Source organism: Vulpes lagopus, chromosome 5 (assembly GCF_018345385.1).
Source record: "Vulpes lagopus strain Blue_001 chromosome 5, ASM1834538v1, whole genome shotgun sequence".
NCBI classification, from domain to species: domain Eukaryota; kingdom Metazoa; phylum Chordata; class Mammalia; order Carnivora; family Canidae; genus Vulpes; species Vulpes lagopus.
The window spans coordinates 121,999,531-122,013,457 of record NC_054828.1 but is presented as its reverse complement, the minus strand read 5'-3'; positions in this window follow the sequence as shown (position 1 = coordinate 122,013,457).

Genomic DNA, 13,927 nt, shown 5'->3' with positions numbered 1-13,927 from the left:
AGCTGGGGGCCAAAATTATCCCAGGTGTCTAGAAGGGGCCAGCGAGGCTCGTCTAGATTAAGCAACCTAATCAGGTGAAGTTCGAGGGCTTTCCACCGCTCACGGAGTCTAGTAAAGCAAAGAAACTTCGTAAATGAGTTCCCCGGCAGTCCTGTACCTACCTCCACAGGGTGTACCACAGGTGTGACATCCGCTTCTCAGGGGGGTCCTGGCACCCTTGGCCAACTCTAGAGCTCTAGAACATTCAAGACTGGCACCGGTGGTCCAGGCCTGGGCAGATTCCCTGCTGGCAGGACAGGCCTCTCACACCCATGGACGGGTTCCCTCTCGGCCCTGAGCTCTCAGCTCTCTGCCCTGGGAAAGCTGCGTGTGGCTGGTGTGTTTACCACCCCCACAGAAGCAGGAGGTCTGGCTGTCCCTTCTATGGGCTTGGTTGCTTTCAGCTCCACCCTTGGGGCTTTGTGTTAGGGCTGGGATAGAGCTAAAGGTAGGATAGGATGGGGATGCCTGGGTGGCTCAGTCGGTTGAGCGTCCTACTCTTGATTTCAGCTCAGATCATGATCTCAGGGTCATGAGATCGAGCCCTGAGTTGGGCTCTGCGCTGAGCTGGGAGCCTGCCTGAGATTCTCTCCCTCTTCCTCAGCCCCTTTCCCTGCTCACTCTTTCCCTAAAATAAATAAATAAATAAAATCTTAAAAAAAAAAAAAAAAGGATAGGATAGGCTAGGATGGGGGACAGAGGGAGAGTCTTACAGCCCCCCTTCACCACTGAGTTTAAGAGCACACGATGAAGGGCTGGAGATAAATCCCCTCTTTGTTTGGGGCATCGTTGAACGTCAAACCCTAGATGGATGGTCGCTTAGCCAACCAAATTTTTCAGCGGCATTTTTCCTCCCAGCAGAGTCGGCAGGGCTGGGATCACCAGGCCCATTCTGAATAAAGGAAGTGAGACTCAGAAAAGCTACCTGACTTGCCCAGGATCACCTTCAAACGCCAGGATGAAGGCCTCCTGCAGGACCATGGCTTTTTTTGTCTCCCACCTCCTTGGAGTCCAAGCCAGAAATCTGGGAGGGCACCGTGTAACCCAGGAGAGAGAAGACAGGCTTTGGCGTCAGGAGAGCTAGGTTTGAATCCTGGGTCACCAGCTGGGTGACCGTGGGCACGTTAGTTTAGCTTTCCCGGCCTCAGTTTCCACATCTGTAAAATGGAGCGAGTAATCCTTACATCATGTTGTTTGGGGGATTAAAGGATATCACAGCTATAAAGAAGCTAGCCTGGGCTGCCTGAATTAAGTCCTACGTCTCTTTTCCCTTTCTCAAAGATGTACAATCATTCTTACACAGACGTGTGATCATTTTTAAACAGTTACATTCCCCAGTCTTCTTCTAAAAATAATTTGAGGCAGCTCATGCAATGATAAGCCAAAGTAGCCAGGTCCTTGTCCTGCCCTTGTCCCCCAGATGGGCAGGGGAAGAGAAAGATGTACAAGGTGTCATGGGACGGGCTCGGGGCCAGGCAAAGAACAAGGTGAGTGGAGCGCGGCCCCAGGACATTGCTTCTCTCCCAAGACATTGCTTCTCTCCAGGATCCTATCTCGCTCTGCCTTCTTTTCCCTCCACGCTGAACTTCTGTCCTGACCGTGACAGGCTTACCTCTGAGCATCTTCAGCGCTCTTCCCTCTGCCAGGAACACACTCCGCCAGGCTGAACAGGCTCAGCTTAAATACCGCTTTACTCATCCATTCATTGACTCCATGCTTACAGAGCACCCACTAGGTTCTAAACGGGGTGCCGCTACATGCTAGCAGGGAGACAGTCAAGAAACGGGGGCCCACATATATCATTCCTGTTGCTGGCAAGGCCTATGGAGAACAGAGCAGGGCAAAGGAACTGGGTGGCAGGACGCTGTCTGAGATGCGATGCTTGAGGAACCCATGCCTCAGAGAGCAGTCCAGAGGGAGGTGAAGGATGGGACCTGGGCAACATGGTGGGAGGAAATCCTTGCTGGGAATTAACTGGGAGTGTGTGCAGAAAGCAGGAGACAGGGCCCGGGCGCCCCCCATCCCTTCCTGGGCCAGGAATCTGGGTTGCCAGTAAGGGGGTGAACTTCATCGCCTTTGTGAATTTGCTCAAGCTGTGGGCAGGGAGTCAAAGATTCCAGGGGCCCACGGCCCACTGGGGCAGAGAAGAGGGTTTTAGGACACACGGGTGTTGTACTTGGCCGCGGCAAGCCTGTGCTCTGCTCCCCCTGCACAGGCCGCCTGTCCAGAGCCAGATGGAGCCCCGGTGGGACTGTGGTGTGTCAGGCAAACCGAGCACTGCCAGCTTGGCCCAGAGGTGGAAGTGCAGCCCATGCACTGGGACAGAGGCCCCTGGGAGCACTGCACTCACCTGCCCACCCAAGGCATGCTCTTTCTGTCTGAGTTTCCCAGGGTTGCCACAACCAAGTACCAAAAAATGGGTGGCTTAAAGCAACGGCAAGGCGCGCTCTCAGAGTTCTGGTGGCCAGAAATCTGAAATCATGGTGTTGGCAAGGCCCCGTCCTCTCTGAAAGCTGTGGAAGAGAATCCTTCCTCGCCTCTTCTAGCTTCTGCTGGTTTTCTGGAAACATCTGGGACTTCTTGGCTTACAACAGCACAAATCCAATCTTTGCTTTTGCTTTCACACAGCGCTCTCCCCGTGCATGACTGTCCTGCCATGGCCGTCTTCTTAGAGGGACATCAGTCATTTTGGGTTAGGGCCTCACCCTGCTCCACTATGACCTCATCTTAACTAATTACATCTGCAACAACCCTGTCTCCGAATAAAGTTGCATGCTGAGGTACTGGTGGTTAGGGCTTGAGCCTGTCTTTTTTTTGGAAGGTAGGAAGGGGCATAATTTAGCTCACGACACCTCCCCTGCCACCGCCAACAAGGAGCCTCTCAGGCTCGGACGGGCACTTGCATTGATGGGAGCACTTGGCCTTCGATGTATTGGGCTCAGTTGCTGGAGATTTTCCACCTCTGCTTCCCTCCCACAAATATTTATCAAGGGATTAATGTATTCCAGGAATGGTGCCAAGTCCTGGGTGCCCGACAGTAAACAAAACAGATGGTGGAGAGCCTGTCATTACATCATCCTTGCCCATGGGTCCTGGGTCCCCTCTGAGGCCACACAGAACACCCTGGCCACGCCCCGCACGTGGCCCTGTAGATATCTGAAGACAGGGATGCGTTCCCCCAGAACTCCTTCGGATGGGACAACTTTCATCTCCCTTACTTCTTCCTCACAATGGGGTGACTATATAGTTTATGGACCAAACTAGGACATTGCTGAGAGTGAGAGTGAGCGCTATTAATAATCACCCCGAGACAACATGTGTAAACCAGCGATGTCCCGGGCTGACCGCAACATATGGTCACCTCATGGGGCACGGGTTTCCAGGTCCTTCCTCACCCCTGGCTGCTCTCTTCTGGGTGTTTTGTAGTCTGTCTCCTTTTCAATCACTGCTCCCAGAAGTAACTGCCATATGTGTCTGGCATGGTGGAAAAAAACAAATAGGCAGGGAGATCATTTTAATAAATGTGGGGAACACCGTAACAGAGGCGAGAGGCGGGTATTTGAGGAATCCAGAGGAACAAATAATTTAACTGTTTCTGACAAAGCTCGAGAAGGCTTCCCAGAGGAGCCCATATCTGAAATGGGTCTTCAAGGGTGAGTAGAAGTTTCCCATTAGGAGAGTGGTGGGGGGCCTTGGGAAAGGCATCTTTGTCATGCCTCAAGATACAGGAAGAGCGGGGTTCCTTGCTCACCTGTTGCCGTTTGAGAATCATGTTATTCTTCCTACAGCCTTGTGAGGTCTTATCTGATGAAGCTCTGCTTTGGGCTAAACATGGAATATAATGGGAAGGATGCACTTGTCCTGGATGCCACTAGTTCAGTCCTACTTCTTTTTTTTTTTTTTTTTTTTTTCCAGTCCTACTTCTGATCTTCTGGTTTGTTTTAAGGAAGAACAGCCAAAATACAGGCGGAATTTGGCAAATGAAGCATGAACAACGTGGTCCGGGATCCACTGCACTTCTAAACCCCAGTAGGAGGGAGTCGTTTACAAGCATTTGCTGAGAAGCTGCATTGATGGGTCGAGCTGGGCTCTGGGGAGGCAAAGATCACACATGGTCACTGCTCTCCATGCCTTCTAACGGACAGCCTGGGTGGCTCAGCGGTTTGGTGCTGCCTTTGGCCCAGGGTGTGATTCCAGAGTCCCGGGATCCAGTCCCGTGTCAGGTTCCCTGCATGGAGCCTGCTTCTCCCTCTGCCTGTGTCTCTGCCTCTCCTTCTCTGTCTCTGTCTCTCTCTGTCTCTCATGAATAAATAAATAAAATCTTAAAAAAAAAAAAAGAGGGACTTCTAGTGAGCTAGACACCTGCATGCAATGAACTGTAAGTCATTACAAAATATCTAAGAACTGTCACGTGCCTTTATGAATTTGCTGTGTGTTTTGCGAGCACAGGGAAAGTTTTGAATAATTCCAACTGGTGGAACAGTTGACTTTCACTGAGGAACTTTGAGGGCTTTGATGGTCAAGTGAAACTTCAGAACTGGAGAAGGGGAGGCCCAGAGGTGTGAGAACACAGGAAACATGTGGAGTAGGAACAGCCTTTGGGGTTGGGAAGAGGGGAAGGTCAGGGATGCTGCCTCAGGATGCAACAACCAAGAGCTGCTGGAGTAGTTGGCCACCATGATGCTGGCCAACCATCCACACACCTGCCTTCCCTCTGGCCAAGGTCTAACTGCCAGTCTGCTGACTGTCCTGGGCAGAAGGGAGGGCTGTGAGAAACAAGGCCATAGCGCACCCCAGCATGGCGGCCTAAGCTCTTCCCACCCCTCACCAGGTGACTGTTTAGCAGCTGCTGTGGACCGCTCCTCCAAGGCGGGAAGCGACAGTTCTCTAGAGTGATGGCTCATCATGGAGTCGGCCTCCATCTAGATCCAAACACGCTCCACAACCCAGGCAGTTCACCACCATCAAATCCTCGTCAGCCCTCTATATTCTTGGCCGGCCAAAGGAGCTCACCTTGGACCGACCCTAGGGCCAGAGGTATGGACACATGAAGTCACTGAGGGAGAAGTTCAACCACCAAAATGGTCCCCAGTCTGTGCCTTCCTGTCTACAAGGAGAGGGAAGATTAGCTGGGAAGCCGAGGTGGGTGTCTCCTGGAGCTCAGACCTCACCTCTGTGGAGAGGCTTCTCCTCAACTCGCTTGTGTGGCGTGGGGCCTCCGTCTCCTGGGAGCTCTCAGGCTTCTGTCAGAACGCCTACCTCATGGGACCACAGTTGGTCACCCACTTCGTCCCCTCTGGACTGTGAACAGGCTGAGGGCAGGGAGGTCTTGCTCATTTCCAAATTCCCAGAATGGGCACCCAGTGGCTGGTCAGCAAACGTGGATGGCAGCAAAGTGAGGCAAAGAGGAAGGAAGGCACAAAGAAAGGCATGATAAAGTAAAATCCCACAGCCATGGAGATGAGAGGTGGGTGGAAAGAGCAAGAACGGGGCTGCGATCTGAGTTTGCTTTTGTTCTTGTAGGCCCCACCCGTTAAAAACACTTACAAATTATCTTTTATGGCTATGCTGGTAGAAAGACAAATGTAAGCCAGGCACAACTCATTATTATATATTCATTATTATTATCTTCAGGGTTTTATCCTTCTGATTTTGAAAGACATCAAACAGGGATGTCTGGGTAGCTCAGGATGTTGAGCGTCCAACTCCTGGTTTCAGCTCAGGTCATGGTCTCAGGGTCCTGGGATCGAGCCCCACATCAGAGTCTGCACTCAGCAGAGTCTACTTAAGACTCTTCCTCTGCCCCTCCCCGCTCTAAAATAAATGAATAAATACATCTTAAAAATAAAATAAAGATAAAAGACGCTAAATATAAGACATTTTTGTGGGCCTCTGAAAGTACAGTGGGTCTTCGGCACTGGGCTTACCCTAGCAGGTAAGCCATCCACGAGCCATGAGCGTGGTGGTCAAATACTGATAAATGGTCCCATTGAGGCACTAGTCAATCAAAACCCATCTTTTGCAGGCTCATGTTCCTGCCGGCCCCTTGCGGTACCAGACATTAATCCCTTGGTGGCTAGATCTTGGGAAGGCCCAGAGGCTCCCCGGGGGGAGGGGAGTGGCATTGTGACTCCTTACCAACTGGTATGAAAGGACTGAACTACCAGCATCCAGGACAGGTACGTTCTTCCCATTATGTTCCAGGGTTAGCCCAAAGCAGAGCTAGCATCAGATAAGGCATGGACATTCTGGTGCCTTCCATAAGCCCCGGGTGGAAGTAGTAATAATAAAATATGGTCACTGCAAAAATGCAAGATAAAGAAAGAGGAGGAGATGAGCCTGGCTGCCAGGCTTCTGATCTGGGTCACAAGTGGTACCATCACTGAAGGAGGGAATCCAGCAGGAGGAGTAGGCTGGAGGGGAAAGATAAGGAGCTCGGTCTGGAGCACGCTGACTGTGGTGCATCTCTGGGATTCCAGGAGGCAATGCCTGTGAGCATCAAATAGATGGGTGTAGTTTTTTTTTTTTAGAACCTAAGGTAGGGATGCCAAGAGAGATCTGGAAGTTTCAGTGGGTGCATAGTAAGCCCTCAATAAATCTGTCTTGGGCTGAGTGAGAACCTCACCCCACCCCACCCCCCCTTATTTCAGCCCCAGGCTCAGGGGATGATCCAGAGGACCCCACGCAGTCTGATATTCAGGGAAAACACAGAACATCCTTTGTCTGATTATGATCAGAGCAGACAACTGCGGGGCATTTTTCAGCTCAGAGTACCCAAGGTGTGGGGCCTCTGGGGGCTCACCACTGTCAGAAGCCAGCGTGAGGGGCCAGCGAGAGCTTGTCTTGTTGTCTTGTACCTTGAAGATCTGGGAGGCATAAGAAGAAATTGCATTTTCCAACCCCTGAAGCAATACTTATTTTCCCTTCACATCTATTTCCCTGGGTGTATTTTTTTCCCCACTCTGTTGATAGATATTATATAATCACATTGTTTAAATATTTGAGATGGTGATTACACCACCATTCAGTTTTAATTGCTACTTCTGTTAACATGTCAGATGTTCTCAAGCAAAATTAATTAGGACCAAACAATTGATTGATGGTCTTGAAAATCCTAACCTTCAGAAACGAACCAGTTTCATAGCCCAACGCTACAACTGCACAGTGAATCTGAACAATAGAATGGGTCACCTCAGGGATGTCCTCCCCTAAGGCCCTGTGTTGGTCTTATCAACGGTGAATAAAAATGCAAAGCATAGAGTTGAGAATCACAGAATTCATTTTTATGCAAAAACCCCTTCTATGGAAGGTCTGATGCTTCAACTCCTTTCTTTTTGAATCCTGTGACAGTCATCTCAATACCTACCAAGCCTGTTCTAATGGTTGCCAAATTCTTCCTTCGGTCACACTGGAAAGGAGTCCCTGGTCACTTCCTCCCGTGACTTCTACGTTTCACACTCTGAAACAACACACAGAACTCCACTTCTGGGGTGTCTTCGTGGCTCCTGACCCAGGTCATGGTCTCGGGGTCCTGAGATTGAGTCCCTGCTCGAGATCCTCTCTTCCTCTGCCCCTCCTGCTCGTTCTCTCTCTGTCTCTCTCTCAAATAAAGAAATCTTTAAAAAAGATAGAGGAAAGAAAATTTCACTTCTAATCTGAGGATTCCATGGAGAACGGAGTCCTATAGGGAAATACACAGACCCACTAGATACCACATTCTGCCCTCGGTGATGACAGGAGGGTGGAGCTCTCAGGAGTTCTGTACCCAACTTCTTTTCACATTGTGCTGTTAGAAGTCTTCAGACTTATGGGATTTGAGAAATCTTTGAGAAGGCGTTCTGAACAGATTAGTAAATTGCCATCCCTTCACTTAGATGTCGTTTTTTAGGGGCACCTGGCTGCCTCAATCGGTAGAACGTGGGGCTCTTGATCTCAAGGTTGTCAGTTTGAGCCCCATATTGAAGGTAGAGGTTACCTAAAAAAATAAAATCTTTAGAAAAGAAAAGAAAAAACATCTTAATTACATATATGAGGTTTTATGTGATCCTTCAGATGACATCCGGGAACCTGCAGAGAAGTCCATTTATAAACAAATGTGCACTTTGGTCAGATTGAGTCAGATTGTGCTGGTTTAGAATTCCAGCTCTGCCACTTATTAACAGCGTGACCTTAGGCCTTAGCTTCTTCAGATGGAAAATGGGTATGAAAATAATTAACCTTGCTGGGCACCTGGGTGACTCAATGGTTGAGCATCTGCCTTTGGGTCAGGTTGCAATCCCGGGGTCCTGGGATTGGGTCCCCCACTGGGCTCCCTTCAAGGAGCCTGCTTCTCCCTCTGCCTATGTTTCTGCTTCTCTCTCTGTGTCTCTCATGAAAAAATAAATAAAATCTTTAAAAAAAAAAAAAAGAAAAGAAAAGAATTAACCTTGCAAAGTTAGAGTGTGGATTAAGTAAGAAAAATCTATCAAGTGCCTGGCACTCAGCTTGGGTTGTTCAGATGCTCAATAAATGGAATGATTAGGATTGTGGGTTCCAATTTTAAATATGAAAAAGAATGTTCATTTAACAGATTTAGAAAATTAAATAGTGAGAACAGACATATGCAACCCATTAAAATCTATTTTAAGGCCATATACTTCAAATGGCTGCTGATGTTTAAAATTTCATTAATGTAAAAAGTAATATTAAAACATTTTTAATTAAAAAAATTTTAAATACAGAATCACCAATCATAGTTAAAAAAAAATCCAAATACCAGAAAAATGAATGAAAAGTCCCTCACCACCTTTCCACGTCAATCCGGAATCTCAGCGCCCAGTAATCCCACCAAACAGCCCAGTATGTGACCTTTCATATATGCAGATATAAGCACATTTATAAGTACGACATTATTGCTTCGAGAATGGGCTCATGTTTTGGCCCCTGGGTGGCTCGGTTGGTCGGATGTGCAACTCTTGGTTTCAGCTCAGGTTATGATCTCAGGGTCCTGGGATGGAGCCTGGAGTGGGGCTCTGTGCTTAGTGGGGAGTCTGCTGAGGATTCTTGCTCTCTCTCCCTCACCCCACTCACGCTCTCTCTCTCTCTTCCTCCTTCTCTCTCAAATAAATCAATAAATCTTAAGAAAAAAAAAAAAAAAAAAGAACCGAGCTCATGTTATACATTGTTCTGCAGCTTCTTTTTCCATCTCACACTATATGATGGACCTGAGCTCCAGCTTGTTCCTTGTCATAGCCATGTACTGTTAGGTTTTTAAAGAGAGATTTCAGAAGAAACAATGCCAGTGAACTGTGGTGTTTTCTTTGAGTCCATGATCCTAAACAGTTGGATGAAAACGGGAAAATGCAGATTAACCTGATATTTCATCTCTAAGACAGGGCAGAGATCCAGATAGCAGGAAGGAAATACTCCAGAGGACACAAGTAGGAGATTCTGGATGAGTGGAGATTATTTCTACGATACTGAGAATCACACCTCAATTATATGGCACTTTGTCATTTATCTCACAGTGAGCACCGATAATGACTGCAAGCACAGAAAGTCCAACTGTCCCCATCTTAAACCTGAGAAAACTGAGGCTCAAGGAGGCTTCTGGGAAGCTGAGAGGCTAGGATTTGGGAGCAACGTGGAGGGAAGGCGGCGTTGGTCTGCTTAACAAACCTGCTTTTTCTTTTTTTCTTTTTTTAAGATTTTATTTATTGATTCATGAGAGACACACACAGAGAGAGAGAGGCAGAGACATAGGCAGAGGGAGAGAAGCAGGCTCCCTGTGGGGAGCCCAATGTGGAACTTGATTCCAGGACCCTGGGATCATGCCCTGAGCCAAAGGCAGATAGATGCTCAACGACTGAGCCACCCAGGTGTCCCTATTTTTTTATTATTTGAGAGAGAGAGAGGGAGAGAGAGAGAGAGACAACACACAAGCAAGGAGGAGGAGCAGAGGGAGAGGGAGAAGCAGGCTCCCCATTGAGCAGAGAGCCCCATGTGTGGCTCTATGAGGGACTCGATCCCAGGACCCTAAGATCACGAACCTGAGATGAAAGCAGATGCTTCACTGACAGAACCACCCAGGCGCCCCAAACCTGCTTTCTCTTGACCTGACTCCTCAAAGCCCTCTGCCAGCAGAAAGTCTATTAAAAAGGATGCAAAGTGACCCTTTGGCACCTGGCCTTGTGTCTTGTGCAGGGCTGAGGCTACCTCCTGGCTTGGGAGGAATGCTCATCTGGGACATCAGGCTTACCGCCGGGCTCTTCTCCATCCAAACACGGTTGTAAAGGGTCCAGTGCTTTGTGAGCACCTCTGAGGCGCCAGCCCCTTGTCAGAAATCAGCAAATGCAAGACAGAAGAACCTGTACTGGGCTGGTCTCAGGGCTTCTGGCCCAACCCGGGCACATCCAGCCCCCTTCCTGTCTGAGGGACGCTGTCACCCCCGCTGCCTGGAGACGGCCTGAGCCAGAGGAGCACTCCTTGGCGTGACGCTGTGGTAGTGGGGCCTCCATGAGCGCAGAGAAGGTTATCAGAGGGGGAGCCTCACTGGCTTCCGAGTTCACTGAATGAAAATCTCCACACTCGTCCTCGTGGTTTCAGAGGTGAGTGGAGAGCCTGGCACCATCTAAGGCTGACCCTGGGTTTTAACAGAGCAGAATGGGGGAAAGCGGACAAGACACTCCATCTGGCATGGATGATGATGTTTAGAAGGTTTATTGAGGCATCAGCCCTGTTCCTATGAGATGCCACAGGTAGGAGACAAGCAGACTTTGCCCCTCTGGTGGCATGACGAAGGCCTTGCGGGTCTGGCTGTCCTTGGCTCAGTCCTTGGCCCTGCGGGTCTGTCCGTGACAGTGCCGGGAGCAGGGGCTGGAAGGCTCTCACAGAGGAGACCGTCACTCTTGTCTGGTAATGCTGTGGACCAGAGGGGAGCAGCTGCCTGGCAAGCCATCTCCCTCCTCCGCAGCCTCGACGGTGAGGAATGAGTATCAGATGGAGAGAAAGACAATCTTCCCCCAGACCTGAAGCAAGCTCTGAGGACACGGCGACAGGTACCAGGACCCCTGCCCTCAGGAGGTGCTGGGAGCCTTGCTTAGTGAATTTGTCCTCTGGGGGAGGCCCAGCCCTGGACCTGCAGGGCTTGCCATTCTGAGGAGGCCACAGCCAGCGGCTTCCTCGTGAAAACGCACACATGACTCTTCTGAACATTTCATTCCTTATAGTGGAGCTGCACGCATCACCACCCCGGCCCCGGAGAATGGGGACAACGTAGCTTTCAAGAGCAAGCAGAGGTGGAAGCCAGAAACGTCTGTTGGTTTCACGAGAAAGTGCTGGGGTTTTGGTGTTGGTGGGATTTGATTTATCAAAAGGAGTGGCCTTCAGTGAGGGTTTGAAAATCTTCGAGATGCCCTGAAGTTCCTCTAGAGGGAGCCAGAAGGCGGCTGAGAAAGTGGGGTCCAGGGTCCCCTCTTCCCAAGCCACCCCAGCCCTTCCACTTCCATCCCATTTTTTAACAAATTGGGCTTAGTGCAAACGTTATTTATTATTTTTTGAAAAAAAAAAAGGGTTTTGCCACTAAAACCAAATTGGAGAACCACAGGTCTGTTGCCTCACCTCTCGGAGGATGCGGGTCCTGACATTCCATGCATACTCGGAGAAGATCAGTCAGCCTTGCCTTGGGAGAAGAGAAAGACATTCCTTCACTCACACCACAGATAGTTCCTGAGCACTTCCTTCGTGCCAGGTAGGACCATGCCTCAGACCTCATTAAGAGATCTAATAAGTGCCACCCTGGTCCTTGAGTCAATTGTCAGTTTTGTGTCGATGGCATAGGGAGTTCGGAGGAAGGGTAAGAGTCCGGGCTCAGGGACAGGCCTGGGCTTCTCCCCGGGAATAATCGGATTCCTATCAGCTCTAGCCACAGACACAGTTGTCTCCAAGATATCTCTTTCTCTCCAGCTTATTCTCTCCAAGATACTTCTTACCTTCAGCTTGGGAGGGCTCTTCGGTCCAGCCATGCTTTTCCTTTTTCGTCCCCATACTGTTCTGTCCAGCTGGTGACCATCTTCATTAAATGGGAAGTTTGTACAAAAACCTTAGCAGCTGCACTCTGGATGTACTGTGGTCTTTTTTCAGGAGGGGCTGCTGTCTAATAAAGATGCTGTCACATGTCATGAGAACAAAAAATAAGCCTTTGTCATAGTAAGCCACTGAGATTTGTTTGTTACCGCAGCATGGCCTCACCCATCCTGATTAATACAACCCTATTGACCCTCTTCTCCTGGGCAAACTCCTGTATCTCATCCTGTAGCTGAAATGTCTCCCAGTCTGTGAAGCCTTGTTTCCGCTCCTCTGTATGAAGGCGAAAGCTGATTCCTCTGTGCAAGCAATGTTATAGCACAAAGTAAGTTGACCTGAACTTTTCTATAAAGGTCTTTGTCTATCACTCCCACTGGCCTGTAGGTACCTTGAGCACAGAAGTTATAAATCACATATAAATGTTTGCTGATGCACTAAATGAACACAAGTGCGGTGTTTAGAAATCGCTTCTTAAAGCCCAGCGCTTAGTGCTCATTTCTGAGCTGCAAAGAAGCAGTCTGACACCGTGTAAGTGACAAGGTGCAATTGTCAGCATCTGCCTGACGACTTGGGTTAGGTACGAAAGTTTGAAATCGAGGAGATTAGAAGAGAGGGTTTGTGAGATTTCTTTAGACACTAACAGCCAGTGCCCCGTGAGCATTGCCAAACCAGACGGAAACCTTCCTTAAGGAAGTGTCAGGGAAAAAAAGCACAGTCCTCCACACTGAAACAATTTGTTAGCATTTACAAGTTCCCATTTTTCTGTATTTTAACTTCTAATTGGTTTCCTCTTTTGTGCTAAGAATGCCATCTGTCCCTTTGACAGGTTTTTGGATTTGATACCACTTACCAGGAAATATGACCATCATAAATATTGTAAGATGATTCTAGCGTCCATCCCAAACAGCCTCGTCTTAGTAACTTCACAAAGAATCCCACACCGTTCCTGTGTAGAGGTTTCACCATTTTTCAGGCACTTGCTACATTAAAATAAAATCCTTCACCCCCACGGTTTCTTGGAGTCCATAATACAAGGCAAGACGATGTGCATGGTCTTATTTTGATTGTGGATCTCATATCTGTTCTGTAGCAATAATAAGGGTATTAGTACCCCTATTAGTAGGTTAGAAAACAGGCTGATGGAAGTAGACTTGCCGAGATATGGAAACAATATGGTATCTGGATGTTACAATTAATTTCTGAGTGGAAATCACAGCTCCATGCCTATCTTCTCTCTCTTAAGGGAGAGCAGGAGAGGCTCCAGGGTGGCTCAGTTGGTTAAGACTCCAACTCTGGATTTCAGGTCAGGTCAAGATCTCAGAGATCCTGAGATCCTGAGATGCAGCCCAAGTCAGGCTTCCTGCTCAGCGGGGAGTCTGCTTGAGATTCTCTCTCTGCCCTTTCCACTGCTCACTCACACATGCTCTCCCTCTCTCTCTCTTAAATAAATAAATCTTTAAAAAAAAGAAAAAGAAAGAGAGCAAGAGTGGGACTCATTATTCTCTTTTTATGGACCAAGAAAGTGAAGCAAAGAAGAGTTAAATGACCAATGTGAGATTCTTCAACAAATAATTCACCGTTCTGGGTTGGAAGGCTCTCGTTTATCTCCCCTGTGGTCTTGCGCTCTGTTACTGCCTTGTGCTACCTTGACTTTGCAGTACCTTCTTTCAAGTGCAAAGTTACTTAGGTCAAGGACAAGCTAAGAAGAGGAAGGGGGCCCACCCAGGGGTGGTTCTCATTGGAGAAGGGATTATTAACTAGTCCCAGTACATCAGGGACTGAAGGAGCAGCTTCAGAAAGCTCAACCTAGAACCCAAATGCTATT